This window comes from Scardinius erythrophthalmus (genome assembly GCF_964197995.2).
Source record: "Scardinius erythrophthalmus genome assembly, chromosome: 15".
Lineage (NCBI taxonomy): Eukaryota > Metazoa > Chordata > Actinopteri > Cypriniformes > Leuciscidae > Scardinius > Scardinius erythrophthalmus.
Genome location: NC_138235.1, coordinates 22,172,956 through 22,200,602, shown reverse-complemented (window position 1 = coordinate 22,200,602; position 27,647 = coordinate 22,172,956). Strand labels below are relative to the sequence as shown.

Here is a 27,647-nt window from a genome sequence, read left to right as displayed (position 1 = left end):
TTCACCTGCTCCGTTGCATCCTATTCCAGCTATCGGTGAACCATTTGAGCGTGTGATGATCGATTGTGTCGGTCCTTTGCCTCGCACGAAGTCGGGAAACCAATATCTGCTCACTATAATGTGCACGTCAACGCGTTTTCCAGAGGCCATTCCTCTGCGTAAAATCACTGCACCAGTGATTGTAAAATCACTTATAAAGTTCTTTTCACTGTTTGGACTTCCACGTACTATTCAGTCGGACCAAGGCACGAATTTTATGTCCCGTGTGTTCAAGCAAGCTTTAGATCAGCTGCATATCCAACATTGCACCTCAAGTTGTTACCATCCGGAAAGTCAGGGAGTACTTGAGAGGTTCCACCAGACTTTAAAATCAATGCTGCGTGCGTTTTGTCTTGAGTTTCAAAAAGATTGGGACGAAGGAGTGCCTATGGTCATGCTCGCAGTGAGAGAAGTAGTGCAGGAGTCGTTAGGTTTTAGTCCGGCCGAGTTAGTGTTCGGGCATACTGTTCGTGGCCCACTGAAGCTGATCAGAGATCATTGGACTAGTGATATACCTCAAAATAACATACTTGACTATGTCTCAAGCTTTCGTTTTAAGTTGCATCGTGCATGCGAATTGGCCAAAGAGAATTTAGAGATTGCACAGCAACGAATGAAGCAGCGTTTTGATCGTCGTGCTAAACTTCGTAGCTTTACTCCTGGTGACAAGGTGCTTGTGCTGATGCCAGTGCCTGGGTCTGCCTTGCAGGCTCGTTATTATGGTCCCTATCGAGTGAAAGAAAAGGTGAGTGAGCTTGATTATGTTATCTCGACGACAGACAGAAGAAAGAAAATTCGTCTCTGTCACATTAACATGCTCAAGCCGTACTTTGAGAGATCGCCAGATTTCTCTGGAAAAAAGTCGGCTGTGTTAACCGTTTCACCCACAGACTTTCCGGTGGCCGGAGGGCAGGCGCTGTCCAGTGCTGATATACCTGACACCGAGGCGCTGTCCAGTCCTGAATCTTCGATCCACCCATTGTGTTCTGCTGTATCGGACAGCGGTGATGATTCTTCTTTCGATGAGGATGTAGAGTTTCCTTCTACCGAACTGGTTGCGGGAAGATTGAAAAATTCTGAGATCATTCGAACCTTAGACTCGCACCTTTCTCATTTGACCGTTGCCGAACGAGCTGATGTGACTAATATTGTTCGGACGTACAGTAATTTGTTCTCTGATATTCCATCTCGTACTTCGTTAATAGACCATGACATCGATATTGGTGACTCGTTGCCTATTAAACAGCACGCATATCGGGTAAGTCCTGAGAAGAGAATGTTGTTGCAAAATGAGGTGACCTTCATGCTTGAGAATGACATCGCAGAGCAAAGTTTTAGTCCTTGGAGCTCACCCTGTTTGCTCGTAAAAAAACCGGACAGTACATTTCGTTTTTGTACTGATTTTAGACGCGTTAATGCTGTGACCAAACCAGATAGTTATCCATTGCCTCGCATGGAAGATTGCGTGGATCACGTAGGAAATGCTGTGTTCGTTACGAAGATCGATCTGCTTAAAGGATACTGGCAGGTGCCGTTGTCAGATCGTGCGAAGGAAATCAGTGCGTTCGTAACCCCAGATCATTTTCTTCATTATACCGTAATGGCTTTCGGTTTACGAAACGCCCCGGCAACCTTTCAGAGACTGGTCAATCGCATCATCGAAGGCATGCATAACGTTGAAGCATATTTGGATGACTTGGTCCTTTATAGCGCGTCTTGGTCAGAACATGTGGAGCAACTCGATGCGCTTTTCCGTCGTTTGTCTCAAGCTAACCTTACGGTTAATTTAGCGAAGTGCGAATTCGGCCGAGCTACGGTCACTTATCTGGGAAAGATTGTTGGTAGCGGTCAGGTTCGACCCGTTGAGTCTAAGGTGGAGTCCATCACTCATTTTCCCGTGCCCAATACACGTCGTGAGCTTCGTCGATTTTTGGGTATGGTTGGGTACTACAGAAATTTTTGTAAGAATTTTTCTGTAGTTGCTTCGCCCTTAACCGACCTTCTTAGTCCTAAGGTTCCATTTAAATGGTCTGAGATTTGTCAATCGAGTTTCGAGAGAATTAAAGCCCTTTTAGTTAATTCTCCTGTTTTGTCTGCTCCTGATTTTACCACTCCGTTTTTTCTTGCTGTTGATGCAAGTACACCGGTGCTGGAGCTGTTCTCCTTCAATCAGATCACACTTGCGTCGAACATCCTGGTTGCTATTTTTCACGTAAATTTAATAAACCTCAACGACGTTACTCGACTATTGAGAAGGAGGCGCTCGCCCTTGTTCTTGCTATTCAACATTTTGACGTTTACGTTGGTTCTGTTTCGTACCCACTGACTGTTTACACGGATCACAATCCCTTGATTTTTATTGATCGGATGAAAAATAACAATCAACGTTTGATGCGTTGGAGTTTATTCCTACAGCCTTTTGAGCTTGACATTCGTCACATTCGGGGTAAGGATAACGTGGTTGCGGATGCTTTATCTCGCATTTAAATTAATTGCAGGCTCTGAGGTAAGATATATATTTTTACCCTACAATTAATTATTTAAGGGTGAGGGTGTTATGTGGTGGTGCTTTAAATTGCTGAATGTTAATTGTTCTATCTGAGATCGCAGGTGCAGTCATGAATGACGTCATGGGAAACCCCGTATTTAAGCCGGTCCGGAATTGAGGCGGGTCTCTCTCGGTTCTCTCAGCTCTCGCGACGCTCGCTGCTCTAGCTGCCTCCACCCTTCTGATCAGTGACAGCTGGGGTTTCTTGCCTCATGGCGAGCAGTCCACGATCTTCGCCTCGGCTGTTCCAGATCATGGACTGAGTTTTTATTTTGGTTATTTTCAAGCCAGGTAGTGGGTATTTTCTTTAATCACTTTTGTTATTTAGTTAATACAGCGTAGGAAAGCAGTGGCCCGGAAGACTCACTCTGTTTGTTTGTTTCTTCGGGAGCAGATAAGATCTTGCCTACAGAGTTAGATAGTCAGGCTTTCTGTTTTCCTTTTGCTGCCCTACCTGTGCTATTAGTTTGATTTATTGTTTATTGTTGGTGCGCTCTCTCATATGTTTCATTAAAAGAAACGATGTACACTTTGAAACTTCACCCAATCGTCTGTGATTCTTAATATGTACGGTCCTTGTCTTACATGTTTTAACGAGCCAAATTAGATAAAGGGCCGTAACAATTGTAATAAATGTATAATAAAACAATGTATTATTACATTGTAATAAATGTATAATAACGCAATGTATTATTACACTGTAATAAAGGTATAATACCACAATGTGTTATTACACTATAATAAAGGTATAATAGCACTGTGTATTATTACATTGTAATAAATGTATAATACCACAATGTGTTATTACACTATAATAAAGGTATAATAGCACAGTGTATTATTACATTGTAATAAATGTATAATAACACAATGTATTATTACATTGTAATAAATGTATAATAACACAATGTATTACACTGTAATAAATGTATAATACCACAATGTGTTATTACACTATAATAAAGGTATAATAGCACAGTGTATTATTACATTGTAATAAATGTATAATAACTCAATGTATTATTACACGGTAATAAATGTATAATAAGACAATGTATCATTACACTGTAATAAATGTATAATACCACAATGTGTTATTACACTGTAATAAAGGTATAATAGCACAGTGTATTATTACACTGTAATAAAGGTATAATTACACAATGTATTATTACACTGTAATAAAGGTGTAATAACACAATGTATTATTACATTGTAATAAATGTATAATAACACAATGTATTATTACACTGTAATAAAGGTATAATAACACAGTGTATTATTACACTGTAATAAAGGTATAATAAGACAATGTATCATTACACTTTAATGAATGTATAATACCACAATGTGTTATTACACTGTAATAAAGGTATAATAGCACAGTGTATTATTACATTGTAATAAATGTATAATAACACAATGTATTATTACACTGTAATAAAGGTATAATACCACAATGTGTTATTACACTGTAATAAAGGTATAATAAGACAATGTATCATTACACTGTAATAAATGTATAATACCACAATGTGTTATTACACTGTAATAAAGGTATAATAGCACAGTGTATTATTACATTGTAATAAATGTATAATAACACAATGTATTATTACACTGTAATAAAGGTATAATAGCACAATGTATTATTACACTGTAATAAAGGTATAATAAGACAATGTATCATTACACTGTAATAAATGTATAATACCACAATGTGTTATTACACTATAATAAAGGTATAATAGCACAGTGTATTATTACATTGTAATAAATGTATAAAAACACAATGTATTATTACATTGTAATAAATGTATGATAACACAATGTATTATTACACTGTAATAAAGGTATAATACCACAATGTGTTATTACACTGTAATAAAGGTATAATAGCACAGTGTATTATTACACTGTAATAAAGGTATAATTACACAATGTATTATCCCTTACAGAAAAAACACATGAACTTCACATGTGCAAAAACTCATGTGGTCACATGTGACCACATGCACGTGTGATTTTGCACATGTGAAATTTAACATGTAAAAACATGTGATTTGCACATGTGAAATATGTGGATCACATGTGTTTTGCACATGTGAATTTGCACATGTGAAATTTAACATGTAAAAAAATGTGATTTGCACATGTGAAATATGTGGATCACATGTGAAACATGTGTTTTGCACATGGGAAATGTGTGCTTTTGGAACATTTACACATGTGATTACATGTGAAACACATGTGAAACCCATGTGATCACATGTGAAACCCATGTGAAACCCATGTGATCACATGTGAAACGTAAAATTTCCATGTGAAACCTATAATCACATGTGAAACCTATAATCACATGTGAAACCCATGAGATCACATGTGAAACCCATGAGATCACATGTGAAACCCATGTGAAACCCATGTGATCACATGTGAAACGTAAAATTTCCATGTGAAACCTATAATCACATGTGAAACCTATAATCACATGTGAAACCCATGAGATCACATGTGAAACCCATGAGATCACATGTGAAACCTATAATCACATGTGAAACCCATGAGATCACATGTGAAACCCATGAGATCACATGTGAAACCCATGAGATCACATGTGAAACCTATAATCACATGTGAAACCTATAATCACATGTGAAACCCATGAGATCACATGTGAAACCCATGAGATCACATGTGAAACCTATAATCACATGTGAAACCCATGAGATCACATGTGAAACCTATGAGATCACATGTGAAACCTATGAGATCACATGTGAAACCTATAATCACATGTGAAATCCATGAGATCACATGTGAAACCTATGAGATCACATGTGAAACCTATGAGATCACATGTGAAACCTATAATCACATGTGAAATCCATGAGATCACATGTGAAACCTATGAGATCACATGTGAAACCTATAATCACATGTGAAACGTAAAATTCCCATGCGAGACCCATCAACAATCTATGTTAAACCTACACCCCTTGTAAACCTGCAACTTCATGTGAAACCCATGTCAAATCATTAAGCAATATACCACAGAAAACAGTAGGCCTACCATGTTCTTTTGTAGGGCCTATAGCCATGTTTCCCAACATTAAAACAAATAATTCAAATTGAGCTTTTATTTCATTTCTAAATATACAATACAAATTTAATGTTTAAAACAAAGCAAAACCAAATTAAAATTATACATAAAAAAGCCTCTAAAACGATGATGTATAAGGGCGTGTGTGTGTGTATTGTGTGTTTGTGAACGTGTGTTGTCTCAGTCCTCTGTCTCCTTCAGCAGGCATCCTGTTTTGGGATAGAAAAACAATCAAAGATTAGGGCAGTGCAAACACTATCAGTCTATCCTGATAAACTACAATTTTCTTTCTTTTCTTTCTGGATTTCAGGATTGTATCTGTTAATGTCAAGTGATGACTGGTCTATGTATATTGGCTGTAGCCAAATATATAAACAAGCAGATCCTACAGCATGCCCTCTAGAAGGTTCTAAGGATTACACATTTATTAGTATCTTTGTAGGTTGGTTGGTGTTTTAACGGCATGCCAGCCAAGGTTCCTTGGCATGTAAGTTGAAATGCTATAAAAGAGCAATAAAAAAAAAAAAAACGTATATAAGGTCTTTAAAGTTTCCTTTGGATAAAAACCTTAAAATGGAGTTAGTGTCATCGGTATCTTAGCAATACCCAATCCTGTGCCCAATTATCAAGCATTTCTGAAGATCTTAATGAGTTGGTTCAATAAGTTCATAATGAGTTCATAATCGCATTAAGAACATGGATGTAAACGTGCTCTTATTCCCTAAAAGTGAAAGCAAAATGGTCCTAACTTTTGGCATCTGTCTCTTCATTAAAGTCCGCGTGAATCGGAAGTTGCAACCAACTTTATTTCAGTGTTGTGACGCATTTCCAAATGAAACGGAATATTGAACAGAGGGCAGGGTTTTTGCTTTAGCGCTCATCCTCTCCATCTCTGCTCATAGCAGGCTAACAGTTGGAAGGGAGGGTTAAGGATGTTCAAACCCAACTCGTCAAACAGACATCATCAGAGAAGGGACGCCATTCCAGGGCGAAAGCAAATTTTCAGATTTTGATTAATGATTACCACGACAAACAATTTGTTTTCTGTGTATTAACTTAAACGGATTAATTGTTCACCTCAAGACAAAGTAATGTGCGCTAACAAAGTAAATAGGGTCCATTTTGATTTCATGATATACATTTTCTTTTAAGGCGGTGTTTGAAGCTGCTTTTGATTTTCACAGATGACTTATTTGCTGTGTTCGGATCTAAAGACCGTTAGCTATTAAGCCTATATATTTTTAGTGATATTATTATTATTAATAATTTGTAATTGTATTGTTATTAGTCAGTCATTAAATGTTTTGTGAATATGCTATGGAAACAAAAAATGCTGGCGAACAGCAATATCGTTTTCATCTTGGCTTAAACAACTGCATAAGAGTGATGCGTCTTTTTTATAAAAAGCACTATTGACAATTTGTGAATAGATCACAAAATAGACTGAGGAATAGACTGATGTTGGATCATCTGAAGATTACCTTTCTGCTCGTCTCCTCAGATCTTTTAACTTCTGTGCCATGCAGACCTTGATCTCAGTGCCTCCGATGTGTCTTTTTGACATGGTCTGTAAGAAATGAGATTGATAACATTGAAATTTGAAAACAAGTTTGGAATGCCAAAGAGGGCCTAAATAATCCAATAATCTATACTGTGTAAAAAAGATGTCAATGATTCATCAAAAAGTGCAAAAGTATTATTTTCATTAGAGTAATGAAAAATTGGAGACTTTTTAAATTGGAGACGTGAAAAAGAACATTTTTGTGTGCTAAAGGAGTCATGAAATGGATAATCAAAATATTCTTGATATTTACACATTTAAGAGGTGAGATTAGAAAATGATCACATTTACAAACATTGGACATTTTTAGCGCAAAACACCTCACAAACTTTGTGAACTCCAGGAACAAAATATAAAATACTGAAACGGCATTTAAAGCGTTAACGATTTAAAGTGCCAACGATTTCGATTTTGGCACACTGCAGCAGCTGACCACTAAGGAGCGAATGTACAGTGAAGTGACAACGTGACATTAGGGGTGTCGAAATTAATCGTTTCAACGATGCATCGCAATGCAAACGAGGGCGATTCGGTATCGGTATAGTAATAGACATAACCGATTATAATGTACTGACACTTTTCTGATGTCATTTGTCGCGTACGTGCTTTGTCGCGGTAGCACTGAGGGAGGCGAGACGCGAGTGTAAACGCAGCCATAGTGTACCTTTAATTAAAGTTGTATATTATTTCCATGAGGATAAAGATGTTTATGTCAGTGAGTGGTCAGTGTGAAACAAAGCAAAAGGCGATACATGTATGAATGATCAAATTAAAATTGTTCACCCAAACATCAAAAATTTGTCATCACTTACTCACCCTCCAGCTTTTCCAAACCTCTTTTTTGTTTAACAGAAGAAAGAAACTCATACAGGTTTGTAACAACTTGAGGGTGAATTTTTGGGTGCACATTTCTTGAAATTACCCTTCTTATTAATTTTGATCACAAAACTCACAAGGAGAATTTTTTTTTTTTTGCAAAATGCAGTACAGGTGGAACTGTAAAACTGAAATGCTTACCCTCTTGCAAACGCCTTATCTCCTTTTCCTTGGTTTTTCAGCCTCTCCTCAAGCTCCTTTACATCATTTTTGTAGTCTCTCTATCAGTGTAGAAAGAGGAGAGGTATACAAGAGAAAGAAAATAGATAAAGCTACTTGAAGTGCTGAAGAACTTTCTAGAATCTTGTAATTATGAAAATATATCTGTTATCTGTTGCTCAGATAGAGACAACTAATGAATTGTGAATTTTGTTTTCTCTCACCATGTACTGCCTATTTGGTGACATATGTATGAAAAATACACTTTTGCCAAATACTCCCCTCTTCAGTTACAAATTGTTCGCAATGCATTAAAACAGATCCTTTTAAATCCTGTGGAGTTTGTCTACTATGTTTGCGATTTTTGTGCGTTTTAAAAGTTGATAATATATTTGTTTCAAATGTACAGTTTGCAAAAGGGCAGGTTACAGTCTCATGTTGCTTTAGATGGCTAAACTATGTCTTTTCCTCACAGATGTCACTGAACTCACAAACTGAACAACTGAATGTAGAAAACTCTCTTGCTTTTTTTTCAGAGTGAAATCTTGCCAGATGAGTCTTTAACGCACCTTTGGTGTTGAATGTATGTAAATGCAGTGAAGTGTTCTGGTCACGTGCCAGTGTTTCAGTAGATATTGCTGTAGGACAGTGGTTCTCAATTCCAGTCCTCATGACCCACTACTCTGCACATTTTGTATGTCTCTCTTATCTGACACACTCAGTTCAGTTCATGGAGTCTCTCCTAATGAGCTGATGATCTGGTTCAGGTGTGTTAAATAAGGGAGACATACAAAATGTGCAGAGCAGTGGGTCACGAGGACTGGAATTGAGAACCACTGCTGTAGGAGAATTGACTGGCTTTTTGTCAGAAAACTTGCAGTGACGACAGAGCCTCACTTTGGCCACACCCTGATGGAGAAATAAAAGTACAATTGATCACAAAAAATAAAAGTACAATTGATCACAAAATAATAATAATAATTTGACGCTTATAAAATAATTTAACATAACTATATTAGTTAGGCCTGTTTCCTTAAATTTGTGATGAAACCGGAGTTGCAACCAATTTTCCTTCTGTTATTTAATGAGCTTCCTCACCTCACCTGTGTTTCCCACTTCTCTGGCAGCAGCTTTCTTCAGAAATGTTGACATTTTGGAGCTTTCCTCTGTTGTAGAGGGATTATTTGTGTTGCTGCTGAAATCACAGAACATTTTTTATCAATAGGCCTAAGTTATTTGTTTCAGCAATTTTTAAGCACTCCATGTAAATGACGTCACCGATTAACAGTACGTTTACGTTAAATAAATTAGCTCACGTCCAAGCAAAATCTTTACAAAACTATCAAAACCTCTCATCTACACATAAGATGTGATTAAAGGCCCAAACTTTCATAAACAAAAGCTCAAGCTATAAAGTTAACTGTTAGCCTAACTTACCTCTTCTGAAAACGGTTGAGATGCTAACGGATTTTTTCGAAGACACTAAACCATTTCTATAAAGTAAATATTCAACAGAAGCGTGTCAATTACAAGTAAGATAAGTGTCAAGAACAGTTGTGTGTATTATTTGTGTGATTTTAGAGGCTAAACTCACCTGAAAGCAGTGAAAACAACAGCGAGAGACGGAGTTTTGTTAGTGCGGTCCCGTGCCGTTTCCATGGCAACTCATCTCCGCTCCAGTGTTTGAACTTGAAGGCGGCTCGAGTGTTCACGCGCACGCACATTAAAACGCGTCAAAGTCACACAGCATTTACAAACATAAACATCTAGAATAAGAACCTTACTTGAATAAAAATCTCATTATTCAATCATGAATTTAAAACTCATTTTGAAGTTCTATGACCCATTCATAGGTGCAAATTACCACTACTGCACGTGATAGTATTAGTGGGACAATTGTGGCTTTTTTATAATTTCACATTTTTTTATTGTTGTTTTTACGAACACTCAAGCCCCATATTTCATTTGAACGCGTGCTAAAAATGCTCATAGGCAGTATTTTTTATACCACCAACACTTTGCTTTTGATATTGCTACAGCTAGGTCAGTTTCACCATTTGTTTTTAATTCTGTGCTTTCGGATTCTTTTTAAATGTAAACAAGTAATAAAAACTCAGTGAGTGTTTTAGCGCAATTTTCTCACGTCATGGGATCACAACACTAAGATATATTAAATGAAAGAGAAAATATAAAAAATACCCCAAATCGCACGAAAATAACACCCAAAACGCACATAATTAAATCGTGCATTTATTAGAACTAGTTTCGGTGAAGAAATGTCACTTTCGCTTTGTTTATCAAGGCTGTCCAGAATCAGGAAGTGTACACAGGATGCGTCATGCAGAAGAGGTTGAATCACGTGTGATGATTGACAGCCGTGCAGCCGAATCATATTTCTCAGAGGTCAGATCTGAAGCAAATCAGGTAGGGGAGAGTGCGCTGTTTGAGCTATTCAGATGGTATAATTCAGTGGAAAATGAATAGGAATTGTATTCTGTATTGGCGAAATATTTTAGTAACATATGATAATTAATCAATATTTCTCCAAATATACAATAATAGTTTTATAGGTGAAAAGGCAATATTTTTCTTATTTCCCTTCATATAAAGTTTTAATTAATTTTTGAAGCATAAAGGAAAGACTTTTGATCAATTCTTTTTTTCTAATATTATTTTAAATTTTAGAAGCTATCGATTGCAATTTGTTTCAACTCGATAGCTATTATGGTTGCCGATAAATTTGCAAAAAACGGATTTTTTTCTGGAATTTCCAGGAAATCCAAACTCTTTTCCTGGATTTTTTTTTTTTGAGCGTTCCCGAGATTAGACCTTCCTTAACATAATGCCGAAAACTCGAAGTCTCTAGGTGGTCTGGTTGAGGAGTAGATAGAAGTGCAAGATTGGTGCGCACAGACAGAACAGAAATCATGAGTTAACAATCGCAATTTTGTCCGGTGGAAAACTGCGCTAAAAATAAATTAAAACAAATATATCCTACATTTATAAATTAAAGATGTCCTGTAAGCGCTCAGAAACACATGGACCGACTATCGGCTTGCCACTGGTGTGCCGACGGTGGCCCAGCCGCGGAAAACCGCTGGTGGCGTGCCACCCAAAAAACGCTGGCAGACCGACGGGATTTTCAGATTGGTCGGGTTGCCGATGGTGTGCCGCCGGAGGTCCGACCGTGTCAAACCGCTGACTTTGTGCCGCCCAAAAAACGCTGGTGGACCGCCAGGTCATTGTTAGCTGGGATGATTCACATGTTAAAAATGAACATGTGTTTTCCACATGTGCCACATGCCCCATTATGTTCACATGTGGTGACACGTTGTTCACATGTGGTGAAACATTGTTCACATGAGGTCACATGTAATCACATGTGGAAAACATGTGATAACATGTGAAATTCATGTGTTTTTTCTGTAAGGGATGGGACAGTAATAAATGTATAATAACACAATGTATTATAACATTGTAATAAATGTATAATAACACAATGTATTATTACACTGTCATAAAGGTATAAAACCACAATGTGTTATTACACTGTAATAAAGGTATAATAGCACAGTGTATTATTACATTGTAATAAATGTATAATAACACAATGTATTATTACACTGTAATAAATGTATAATACCACAATGTGTTATTACACTATAATAAAGGTATAATAGCACAGTGTATTATTACATTGTAATAAATGTATAATAACACAATGTATTATTACATTGTAATAAATGTATAATAACACAATGTATTATTACACTGTAATAAAGGTATAATACCACAATGTGTTATTACACTGTAATAAAGGTATAATAGCACAGTGTATTATTACACTGTAATAAAGGTATAATTACACAATGTATTATGGGACTGTAATAAATGTATAATAACACAATGTATTATAACATTGTAATAAATGTATAATAACACAATGTATTATTACACTGTCATAAAGGTATAAAACCACAATGTGTTATTACACTGTAATAAAGGTATAATAGCACAGTGTATTATTACATTGTAATAAATGTATAATAAAACAATGTATTATTACATTGTAATAAATTTATAATAACACAATGTATTATTACACTGTAATAATACCACAATGTGTTATTACACTGTAATAAAGGTATAATAGCACAGTGTATTACATTGTAATAAATGTCTAATAACACAATGTATTATTACACTGTCATAAAGGTATAAAACCACAATGTGTTATTACACTGTAATAAAGGTATAATAGCACAGTGTATTATTACATTGTAATAAATGTATAATAAAACAATGTATTATTACATTGTAATAAATGTATAATAACACAATGTATTATTACACTGTAATAAAGGTATAATAGCACAGTGTATTATTACATTGTAATAAATGTATAATACCACAATGTGTTATTACACTATAATAAAGGTATAATAGCACAGTGTATTATTACATTGTAATAAATGTATAATAAAACAATGTATTATTACATTGTAATAAATGTATAATACCACAATGTGTTATTACACTATAATAAAGGTATAATAGCACAGTGTATTATTACATTGTAATAAATGTATAATACCACAATGTATTATTACATTGTAATAAATGTATAATAACACAATGTATTATTACACTATAATAAAGGTATAATAACAAAGTGTATTATTACACGGTAATAAAGGTATAATAAGACAATGTATCATTACACTGTAATAAATGTATAATACCACAATGTGTTATTACACTATAATAAAGGTATAATAGCACAGTGTATTATTACATTGTAATAAATGTATAATAACACAATGTATTATTACATTGTAATAAATGTATAATAACACAATGTATTATTACACTGTAATAAAGGTATAAAACCACAATGTGTTATTACACTGTAATAAAGGTATAATAGCACAGTGTATTATTACATTGTAATAAATGTATAATAAAACAATGTATTATTACATTGTAATAAATGTATAATAACACAATGTATTAATACATTGTAATAAAGGTATAAAACCACAATGTATTATTACACTGTAATAAAGGTATTATAAGACAATGTATTATTACACTGTAATAAAGGTATTATAAGACAATGTATTATTACACTGTAATAAAGGTATAATAACACAATGTATTATTACACTGTAATAAAGGTATAATATCACAATGTATTATTACATTGTAATAAATGTATAATAACACAATGTATTATTACACTGTAATAAAGGTATAATAGCACAGTGTATTATTACATTGTAATAAATGTATAATACCACAATGTGTTATTACACTATAATAAAGGTATAATAGCACAGTGTATTATTACATTGTAATAAATGTATAATAAAACAATGTATTATTACATTGTAATAAATGTATAATACCACAATGTGTTATTACACTATAATAAAGGTATAATAGCACAGTGTATTATTACATTGTAATAAATGTATAATACCACAATGTGTTATTACACTATAATAAAGGTATAATAGCACAGTGTATTATTACATTGTAATAAATGTATAATAACACAATGTATTATTACATTGTAATAAATGTATAATAACACAATGTATTATTACACTATAATAAAGGTATAATAACAAAGTGTATTATTACACGGTAATAAAGGTATAATAAGACAATGTATCATTACACTGTAATAAATGTATAATACCACAATGTGTTATTACACTATAATAAAGGTATAATAGCACAGTGTATTATTACATTGTAATAAATGTATAATAACACAATGTATTATTACATTGTAATAAATGTATAATAACACAATGTATTATTACACTGTAATAAAGGTATAAAACCACAATGTGTTATTACACTGTAATAAAGGTATAATAGCACAGTGTATTATTACATTGTAATAAATGTATAATAAAACAATGTATTATTACATTGTAATAAATGTATAATAACACAATGTATTAATACATTGTAATAAAGGTATAAAACCACAATGTATTATTACACTGTAATAAAGGTATTATAAGACAATGTATTATTACACTGTAATAAAGGTATTATAAGACAATGTATTATTACACTGTAATAAAGGTATAATAACACAATGTATTATTACACTGTAATAAAGGTATAATATCACAATGTATTATTACACTGTAATAAAGTTATAATAGCACAGTGTATTATTACATTGTAATAAATGTATAATAACACAATGTATTATTACATTGTAATAAATGTATAATAACACAATGTATTATTACACTGTAATAAAGGTATAATACCACAATGTGTTATTGCACTGTAATAAAGGTATAATTTCACAATGTATTATGGCACTGTAAAAAGGTAGAATTACAAAATGTATTATGGGACTGTAATAAATGTATAATAAGAATGTATTAGTACACTGTAATAAAGGTATAATAATATGATGTATTATTACATTGTAATTAATGTATAATAACACAATGTATTATTACACTGTAATAAAGGTATAATAGCACAGTGTATTATTACACTGTAATAAAGGTATAATTACACAATGTATTATTACATTGTAATAAATGTATAATAACACAATGTATTATTATACTGTAATAAAGGTATAATAACACAATGTATTAATACATTGTAATAAATGTATAATAACACAATGTATTATTACACTGTAATAAAGGTATAATACCACAGTTTATTATTACACTGTAATAAAGGTATAATAAGACAATGTATTATTACACTGTAATAAAGGTATAATAACACAATGTGTTATTACACTGTAATAAAGGTATAATAGCACAGTGTATTATTACATTGTAATAAATGTATAATAACACAATGTATTATTACACTGTAATAAAGGTATAATAACACAGTGTATTATTACACGGTAATAAATGTATAATAAGACAATGTATCATTACACTGTAATAAATGTATAATACCACAATGTGTTATTACACTGTAATAAAGGTATAATAGCACAGTGTATTATTACACTGTAATAAAGGTATAATAGCACAGTGTATTATTACACTGTAATAAAGGTATAATTACACAATGTATTATTACACTGTAATAAAGTTGTAATAACACAATGTATTATTACATTGTAATAAATGTATAATAACACAATGTATTATTACACTGTAATAAAGGTATAATAACACAGTGTATTATTACACGGTAATAAAGGTATAATAAGACAATGTATCATTACACTTTAATAAAAGTAATAAAGGTGTAATAACACAATGGATTATTGCATTGTAATAAATGTATAATAACACAATGTATTATTACACTGTAATAAAGGTATAATAACACAGTGTATTATTACACGGTAATAAAGGTATAATAAGACAATGTGTTATTACACTGTAATAAAGGTATAATAGCACAGTGTATTATTACATTGTAATAAATGTATAATAACACAATGTATTATTACACTGTAATAAAGGTATAATAGCACAGTGTATTATTACACTGTAATAAAGGTATAATAGCACAGTGTATTATTACACTGTAATAAAGGTATAATTACAAAATGTATTATTACACTGTAATAAAGGTGTAATAACACAATGGATTATTACATTGTAATAAATGTATAATAGCACAATGTATTATTACACTGTAATAAAGGTATAATTACACAATGTATTATGGGACTGTAATAAATGTATAATAACACAATGTATTATAACATTGTAATAAATGTATAATAACACAATGTATTATTACACTGTCATAAAGGTATAAAACCACAATGTGTTATTACACTGTAATAAAGGTATAATAGCACAGTGTATTATTACATTGTAATAAATGTATAATAAAACAATGTATTATTACATTGTAATAAATGTATAATAACACAATGTATTATTACACTGTAATAAAGGTATAATACCACAATGTGTTATTACACTATAATAAAGGTATAATAGCACAGTGTATTATTACATTGTAATAAATGTATAACACAATGTATTATTACATTGTAATAAATGTATAATAACACAATGTATTATTACACTGTAATAAATGTATAATACCACAATGTGTTATTACACTATAATAAAGGTATAATAGCACAGTGTATTATTACATTGTAATAAATGTATAATAACACAATGTATTATTACACTGTAATAAAGGTATAATAACACAGTGTATTATTACACGGTAATACATGTATAATAAGACAATGTATCATTACACTCTAATAAATGTATAATACCACAATGTGTTATTACACTGTAATAAAGGTATAATAGCACAGTGTATTATTACACTGTAATAAAGGTATAATAGCACAGTGTATTATTAAACTGTAATAAAGGTATAATTACACAATGTATTATTACACTGTAATAAAGTTGTAATAACACAATGTATTATTACATTGTAATAAATGTATAATAACACAATGTATTATTACACTGTAATAAAGGTATAATAACACAGTGTATTATTACACGGTAATAAAGGTATAATAAGACAATGTATCATTACACTTTAATAAATGTATAATACCACAATGTGTTATTACACTGTAATAAAGGTATAATAGCACAGTGTATTATTACATTGTAATAAATGTATAATAACACAATGTATTATTACACTGTAATAAAGGTATAATACCACAATGTGTTATTACACTGTAATAAAGGTATAATAGCACAATGTATTATTACACTGTAATAAAGGTATAATTTCACAATGTGTTATTATACTGTAATAAAGATGTAATAACACAATGTATTATTACATTGTAATAAAGGTATAATAACACAGTGTATTATTACACGGTAATAAAGGTATAATAAGACAATGTATCATTACACTGTAATAAATGTATAATACCACAATGTGTTATTACACTATAATAAAGGTATAATAGCAGAGTGTATTATTACATTGTAATAAATGTATAATAACACAATGTATTATTACATTGTAATAAATGTATAATAACACAATGTATTATTACATTGTAATAAATGTATAATAACACAATGTATTATTACACTGTAATAAAGGTATAATAACACAGTGTATTATTACACGGTAATAAATGTATAATAAGACAATGTATCATTACACTGTACTAAATGTATAATACCACAATGTGTTATTACACTGTAATAAAGGTATAATAGCACAGTGTATTATTACACTGTAATAAAGGTATAATAGCACAGTGTATTATTACACTGTAAAAAAGGTATAATTACACAATGTATTATTACACTGTAATAAAGGTGTAATAACACAATGGATTATTACATTGTAATAAATGTATAATAACACAATGTATTATTACACTGTAATAAAGGTATAATAACAACACCGTGTATTATTACACGGTAATAAAGGTATAATAAGACAATGTGTTATTACACTGTAATAAATGTATAATAACACAATGTATTATTACACTGTAATAAAGGTATAATAACACAGTGTATTATTACACGGTAATAAATGTATAATAAGACAATGTATCATTACACTGTAATAAATGTATAATACCACAATGTGTTATTACACTGTAATAAAGGTGTAATAGCACAGTGTATTATTACACTGTAATAAAGGTATAATTAGACAATGTATTATTACACTGTAATAAAGGTGTAATAACACAATGTATTATTACATTGTAATAAATGTATAATAACACAATGTATTATTACACTGTAATAAAGGTATAATAACACAGTGTATTATTACACGGTAATAAATGTATAATAAGACAATGTATCATTACACTGTAATAAATGTATAATACCACAATGTGTTATTACACTGTAATAAAGGTGTAATAGCACAGTGTATTATTACACTGTAATAAAGGTATTATTAGACAATGTATTATTACACTGTAATAAAGGTGTAATAACACAATGTATTATTACATTGTAATAAATGTATAATAACACAATGTATTATTACACTGTAATAAAGGTATAATAACACAGTGTATTATTACACGGTAATAAAGGTATAATAAGACAATGTATTATTACACTTTAATAAATGTATAATACCACAATGTGTTATTACACTGTAATAAAGGTATAATAGCACAGTGTATTATTACATTGTAATAAATGTATAATAACACAATGTATTATTACACTGTAATAAAGGTATAATACCACAATGTGTTATTATACTGTAATAAAGGTATAATAAGACAATGTATCATTACACTGTAATAAAGGTATAATACCACAATGTGTTATTACACTATAATAAAGGTATAATAGCACAGTGTATTATTACACTGTAATAAAGGTATAATTACACAATGTATTATGGGACTGTAATAAATGTATAATAACACAATGTATTATAACATTGTAATAAATGTATAATAACACAATGTATTATTACACTGTCATAAAGGTATAAAACCACAATGTGTTATTACACTGTACACTGTAATAAATGTATAATACCACAATGTGTTATTACACTATAATAAAGGTATAATAGCACAGTCTATTATTACATTGTAATAAATGTATAATAACACAATGTATTATTACACTGTAATAAAGGTATAATAACACAGTGTATTATTACACGGTAATAAATGTATAATAAGACAATGTATCATTACACTGTAATAAATGTATAATACCACAATGTGTTATTACACTGCAATAAAGGTATAATAGCACAGTGTATTATTACACTGTAATAAAGGTATAATAGCACAGTGTATTATTACACTGTAATAAAGGTATAATTACACAATGTATTATTACACTGTAATAAAGTTGTAATAACACAATGTATTATTACATTGTAATAAATGTATAATAACACAATGTATTATTACACTGTAATAAAGGTATAATAACACAGTGTATTATTACACGGTAATAAAGGTATAATAAGACAATGTGTTATTACACTGTAATAAAGGTATAATAGCACAGTGTATTATTACATTGTAATAAATGTATAATAACACAATGTATTATTACACTGTCATAAAGGTATAAAACCACAATGTGTTATTACACTGTAATAAAGGTATAATAGCACAGTGTATTATTACATTGTAATAAATGTATAATAAAACAATGTATTATTACATTGTAATAAATGTATAATAATACAATGTATTATTACACTGTAATAAAGGTATAATAACACAGTGTATTATTACACGGTAATAAAGGTATAATAAGACAATGTATCATTACACTTTAATAAAAGTAATAAAGGTGTAATAACACAATGGATTATTACATTGTAATAAATGTATAATAACACAATGTATTATTACACTGTAATAAAGGTATAATAACACAGTGTATTATTACACGGTAATAAAGGTATAATAAGACAATGTGTTATTACACTGTAATAAAGGTATAATAGCACAGTGTATTATTACATTTTAATAAATGTATAATAACACAATGTATTATTACACTGTAATAAAGGTATAATAGCACAGTGTATTATTACACTGTAATAAAGGTATAATAGCACAGTGTATTATTACACTGTAATAAAGGTATAATTACACAATGTATTATTACACTGTAATAAAGGTGTAATAACACAATGGATTATTACATTGTAATAAATGTATAATAGCACAATGTATTATTACACTGTAATAAAGGTATAATTACACAATGTATTATGGGACTGTAATAAATGTATAATAACACAATGTATTATAACATTGTAATAAATGTATAATAACACAATGTATTATTACACTGTAATAAAGGTATAATACCACAATGTGTTATTACACTGTAATAAAGGTATAATAGCACAGTGTATTATTACATTGTAATAAATGTATAATAAAACAATGTATTATTATATTGTAATAAATGTATAACACAATGTATTATTACACTGTAATAAAGGTATAATACCACAATGTGTTATTACACTATAATAAAGGTATAATAGCACAGTGTATTATTACATTGTAATAAATGTATAATAACACAATGTATTATTACATTGTAATAAATGTATAATAACACAATGTATTATTACACTGTAATAAATGTATAATACCACTATGTGTTATTACACTACAATAAAGGTATAATAGCACAGTGTATTATTACATTGTAATAAATGTATAATAACACAATGTATTATTACACTGTAATAAAGGTATAATAACACAGTGTATTATTACACGGTAATAAATGTATAATAAGACAATGTATCATTACACTGTAATAAATGTATAATACCACAATGTGTTATTACACTGTAATAAAGGTATAATAGCACAGTGTATTATTACACTGTAATAAAGGTATAATAGCACAGTGTATTATTACACTGTAAAAAAGGTATAATTACACAATGTATTATTACACTGTAATAAAGGTGTAATAAGACAATGTGTTATTACACTGTAATAAATGTATAATAACGCAATGTATTATTACACTGTAATAAAGGTATAATAACACCGTGTATTATTACACGGTAATAAAGGTATAATAAGACAATGTGTTATTACACTGTAATAAATGTATAATACCACAATGTATTATTACACTGTAATAAAGGTATAATAACACAGTGTATTATTACATTGTAATAAATGTATAATAAGACAATGTATCATTACACTGTAATAAATGTATAATACCACAATGTGTTATTACACTGTAATAAAGGTATAATAGCACAGTGTATTATTACACTGTAATAAAGGTATAATTAGACAATGTATTATTACACTATAATAAAGGTATAATAGCACAGTGTATTATTACATTGTAATAAATGTATAATAACACAATGTATTATTACATTGTAATAAATGTATAATAACACAATGTATTATTACACTGTAATAAATGTATAATACCACAATGTGTTATTACACTGTAATAAAGGTATAATAGCACAGTGTATTATTACACGGTAATAAATGTATAATAAGACAATGTATCATTACACTGTAATAAATGTATAATACCACAATGTGTTATTACACTGTAATAAAGGTATAATAGCACAGTGTATTATTACACTGTAAAAAAGGTATAATAGCACAGTGTATTATTACACTGTAAAAAAGGTATAATTACACAATGTATTATTACACTGTAATAAAGGTGTAATAACACAATGGATTATTACATTGTAATGTATAATAACGCAATGTATTATTACACTGTAATAAAGGTATAACACCGTGTATTATTACACGGTAATAAAGGTATAATAAGACAATGTGTTATTACACTGTAATAAATGTATAATAACACAATGTATTATTACACTGTAATAAAGGTATAATAACACAGTGTATTATTACACGGTAATAAATGTATAATAAGACAATGTATCATTACACTGTAATAAATGTATAATACCATGATGTGTTATTACACTGTAATAAAGGTATAATAGCACAGTGTATTATTACACTGTAATAAAGGTATAATTAGACAATGTATTATTACACTGTAATAAAGGTGTAATAACACAATGTATTATTACATTGTAATAAATGTATAATTACACAATGTATTATTACACTGTAATAAAGGTATAATAACACAGTGTATTATTACACGGTAATAAAGGTATAATAAGACAATGTATCATTACACTTTAATAAATGTATAATACCACAATGTGTTATTACACTGTAATAAAGGTATAATAGCACAGTGTATTATTACATTGTAATAAATGTATAATAACACAATGTATTATTACACTGTAATAAAGGTATAATACCACAATGTGTTATTATACTGTAATAAAGGTATAATAAGACAATGTATCATTACACTGTAATAAATGTATAATACCACAATGTGTTATTACACTGTAATAAAGGTATAATAGCACAGTGTATTATTACATTGTAATAAATGTATAATAACACAATGTATTATTACACTGTAATAAAGGTATAATAGCACAATGTATTATTACACTGTAATAAAGGTATAATAACACAATGTATTATTTCATTGTAATAAATGTATAATAACACAATGTATTATTACACTGTAATAAAGGTATAATAACACAGTGTATTATTACACTGTAATAAATGTATAATACCACAATGTGTTATTACACTGTAATAAAGGTACACTCTAAAAAATGCTGGGTTATTTAATCTACCCAACCGCTGGGTTATGAAATTCTTTACCCATTATGGGTTATTTATATGGAAGTTGGGTATTTTTTTTAAAATGCTGGGTTATTTAATCTACCCAACCGCTGGGTTATGAAATTCTTTACCCATTATGGGTTATTTATATAGAAGTTGGGTATTTTTTTAAAAATGCTGGGTTATTTAATCTACCCAACCGCTGGGTTATGAAATTCTTTACCCATTATGGGTTATTTATATGGAAGTTGGGTTATTTTGTGCAACTCATGTGTTGAGTCAAAATCCATCAACCCAACATTATAGCCTATCGTTTGACCCAGCACGTTGGTTGTTTGTGCTTCGAACGTCATCATATCATCACAGAGTCCACACACCGAGCGCTCGTCACAGCAGAGAACCTGACTGATCATCCACCGCACCGAGGCAAACAAATAATAAAAGGTATGTGTACACTACATGTCTAATTCACATTGTCTGTGTTGCGTTACCTATTAAATTAACGTTACTATCTGTATATTGTCGATGTCGAGGCTAGTTGGTTGGTTTGGCTAACAACGTCCTGTTATTTTGCAGGTACTATTGTTACAACAACTTGATAATATGCACTGTAATGTAAATGTATATGTTCATACCGCAGATATTTCGGGTAACGTTAATGACGTTCGGGGTTGTGAATATGTTGACAGACTGTCCGCCATTTTGTGAACGCTGTAACACACGAGGTTATTGTGAAATGCGTTTAATTCGATTCAAATTGACTCCAGTTACAAGGTTATAGTGTTCATTATGAGTTTACTTTTATTTGTGTTTGGTTTAAGTTATGTATACATATAAAGATCGGATGCACTTATTTTGCAGAACTGTCTCTCTAACGTTATTGGCCTTCTGCGCGGGGCCTGTAACATTAAGAAATATATAATATATTTCTGTGCCCTATGCAGTGAGCATCCACAAATATTGTTGTGCAGTAAAAACATAGACAATTTACATGTAACTTTATGCAATTTGTCATATGAATTGTAGAGAGGGAGGATTGTTTTCTCTATATTTTGTATAACTTAAGTTGATGGCGCTCTTGCAAGGGCTCTCATACCAGGTAATTATTAAACGGAATAATTATTTGATGAAGCAAAACAATCATATTTCAGTGACTGACAACTTTGTTCTTTTTTACAGAATGTACCATATCAGACGAACGTGCGTCACAGATTAAATGGTTGAGAAACAATTCTCAGCCCCTCAGCCAGATAGAGACCTAACTTACATGCAGAACACGCAGTCTACAGGGCCAAGTGGATTAGGGACTACAATTGGACCATCGATCAGATCCTCGAAGAGGTCCCTCGCCTGATGACCAAAGGCATGGTAGGTATAGGGAAATATGATCTTGAATATAGGGAAATATGATCTTGAATATGAGGATGCATTGTTTAAAACTTTTTATTAGTGTGCTACATTGAATTGGTTTTAAAAATGTGTTTTCCATTTTATAGATTGCACAGAACTTTCTTGTCCTGCATTGGGATGCTGCATCAACGTTGTTTGAAACATGGCTACCCATCTATGCTGAGAAGATCCTGTACCTGGCAAGACCTGTTTTTTTTGTTATTGTTGCGGGCAAAAATCCTTGATTATGTGCCACGTTTTCTTAAAAAATGTGATGGAATATGCAGGATATTTAAGTGACAATATTGCAGGGATTGTGAAATCACAGGTATGCCATTCCACATTGTATTGAGGCCTATGTCTTACAGATGGTGTTGGGGAACTCGCCCTGAGGCAGCTGCCAGCCTTGCTTCCACCTAAAACTTGGAGAGTTGGCCATGGCCACAGTGCGAAAGTGGTTTGCCACACCATTCAGGAATGCAGCTTGGCCTTCATCGACCATAAGCCTGTAAGTCCTCAAGCACATCTAAAGGGGGAAACTTTATTCATTTTATCAATATATCTGAGCTCAAGACTGTGATGCACACATGCATATCCAGGTGTTTTTTTTACTATACTTTTGGGGACAGTTATCAAATATAGCCTGACAGTATTCGGAAAATGGCTGTTCTATAAGCTTAAGTTGGTCACTATTAAAGCATCCTGGGCTTCTAGAACACCTCAGCAGTGCCACAGGCTGGTTACCTCTGTACCACACTGATGCAGTAATTTGTTCTAAAACAGGCACCAATAAAGTATTGAGAGCAGAAATTAACATAATTATCAGAAAGTTGACACTGTTGTATTTTAACCAATTTGGATCTGACTCTATGAGGTTGACTCTAAAGAAGTCTTCTAAATCTACAAAGCATTTGCGGCCCATCTATCTGACCACCTAACCCCGCTGCCCATCGGCCAGATAGGATAGTCAGATAGGTGGGCCACATTCGTTTTCTGAGCATGTTTATTGTAATGATATATCATCAATCAATTTATGGCTTTTTAGGTCAATTGAGGCCTGAATCGTTTTTTTTAAATTGTTTTCTGTAATGTGAGCTATATGCTCTAAGACTTAATCAAAAAATATTTTGTAATGTGCAGTGAGATGTAGACTATTACAGTTCAACTTTTTGAATTATAAATGCACCAAATCTTTTCCAAATTGTAAAGTTAACTAGACTTTATCATAAAACAATTTCTCTAGTGAGGACCAGGAAAATGGTCCTCACAATGTCTATATTTTAATTATACTATAGTAGACATTTGGTCCTTACTCACTTGCACTCTCTAACTCTCGCTCTCTTGTATTCTTTCCTTTTTAGCCTGGAATAAACATGGTGGAGTACCTTCATGAGGCCAAGGCATGCAAATCTCCACTGCACCAGTTCCACTATATTTTTTATATGAACTGCACCAGTTCCACTATATTGTTGCAATTAATTAATGTTAATAAAAAAAATTCAGAGATTACATTGTTGTTTTGTTTTTGTATTGTTTAAGTGTTTATTGCATAATATATGCATACATCTAGCATGTATTCTGTTCTAAGTTTGTAGTTTAACAGTTTTATAGCTATGGGTAGTCTATTGCAATTTATTTTCATAAATTGTACTGTAATGTGTTAGAATTAATCTGGCATTTGGGTTAATTTTACCCAGAATTTGGGTACACTTTATAACAAGTATGTAGTTGAATCAACCCAGAATTGTAATTAATTTGACCCAGCATTTGGGTACACTATATAACTAATATGTAGTTAAATCAACCCATAATTGTAATTAAATTGACCCAACATTTGGGTACACTATTTAACCAAAGTATGTAGTTAAATCAACCCATAATTGTAATTAGTTTGACCCAGCATTTGGGTAGAATATTTAACTCATCTGTTGGGTTAAATATGACCGACCCATCTTGCTGGGTCAAAATAACTACTGCTGGGCTGGTGCAATAGTTAACCAGCGGCTGAGTTATAAAACAACCCAAGTTGAGTTATTTTTAACCCAGCATTTTTTACAGTGTATAATAGCACAGTGTATTATTACATTGTAATAAATGTATAATAACACAATGTATTATTTCATTGTAATAAATGTATAATAACACAATGTATTATTACACTGTAATAAAGGTATAATAACACAGTGTATTATTACACTGTAATAAATGTATAATACCACAATGTGTTATTACACTGTAATAAAGGTATAATAGCACAGTGTATTATTACACTGTAATAAAGGTATAATTACACAATGTATTATTACACTGTAATAAAGGTATAATAGCACAGTGTATTATTACACTGTAATAAAGGTATAATTACACAATGTATTATTACACTGTAATAAAGGTGTAATAACACAATGGATTATTACATTGTAATAAATGTATAATAACACAATGTATTATTACACTGTAATAAAGGTATAATAACACAGTGTATTATTACATGGTAATAAAGGTATAATAAGACAATGTGTTATTACACTGTAATAAAGGTATAATAGCACAGTGTATTATTACATGGTAATAAAGGTATAATAAGACAATGTGTTATTACACTGTAATAAAGGTATAATAGCACAGTGTATTATTACATTGTAATAAATGTATAATAACACAATGTATTATTACACTGTAATAAAGGTATAATACCACAATGTGTTATTATACTGTAATAAAGGTATAATAAGACAATGTATCATTACACTGTAATAAATGTATAATACCACAATGTGTTATTACACTGTAATAAAGGTATAATAGCACAGTGTATTATTACATTGTAATAAATGTATAATAACACAATGTATTATTACACTGTAATAAAGGTATAATAGCACAATGTATTATTACACTGTAATAAATGTATAATACCACAATGTGTTATTACACTATAATACAGGTATAATAGCACAGTGTATTATTACATTGTAATAAATGTATAATAACACAATGTATTATTACATTGTAATAAATGTATAATAACACAATGTATTATTACACTGTAATAAAGGTATAATAACACAGTGTATTATTACATTGTAATAAATGTATAATAACACAATGTATTATTACACTGTAATAAAGGTATAATAGCACAATGTATTATTACACTGTAATAAATGTTTAATACCACAATGTGTTATTACACTATAATAAAGGTATAATAGCACAGTGTATTATTACATTGTAATAAATGTATAATAACACAATGTATTATTACACTGTAATAAAGGTATAATACCACAATGTGTTATTATACTGTAATAAAGGTATAATAAGACAATGTATCATTACACTGTAATAAATGTATAAAACCACAATGTGTTATTACACTGTAATAAAGGTATAATAGCACAGTGTATTATTACATTGTTATAAATGTATAATAACACAATGTATTATTACACTGTAATAAAGGTATAATAGCACAATGTATTATTACACTGTAATAAATGTATAATACCACAATGTGTTATTACACTATAATAAAGGTATAATAGCACAGTGTATTATTACATTGTAATAAATGTATAATAACACAATGTATTATTACATTGTAATAAATGTATAATAACACAATGTATTATTACACTGTAATAAAGGTATAATAACACAGTGTATTATTACATTGTAATAAATGTATAATAACACAATGTATTATTACACTGTAATAAAGGTATAATAGCACAATGTATTATTACACTGTAATAAATGTATAATACCACAATGTGTTATTACACTATAATAAAGGTATAAT

The 27,647-nt window shown here is 30.6% G+C and overlaps 1 long non-coding RNA gene across 1 annotated transcript; it reads right to left on the bottom strand.

The window, feature by feature from the left end:
• Positions 1-7,170: 7,170 nt before the first annotated feature.
• On the bottom strand, positions 7,171-8,973 carry LOC308703099. Its single transcript, XR_014031680.1, has 3 exons — positions 8,856-8,973; positions 8,269-8,348; positions 7,171-7,257 (listed from the first exon to the last, which is right to left on the bottom strand). It is a non-coding gene; the product is annotated as an uncharacterized lncRNA (long non-coding RNA).
• Between the last annotated feature and the right edge of the window lie 18,674 nt (positions 8,974-27,647).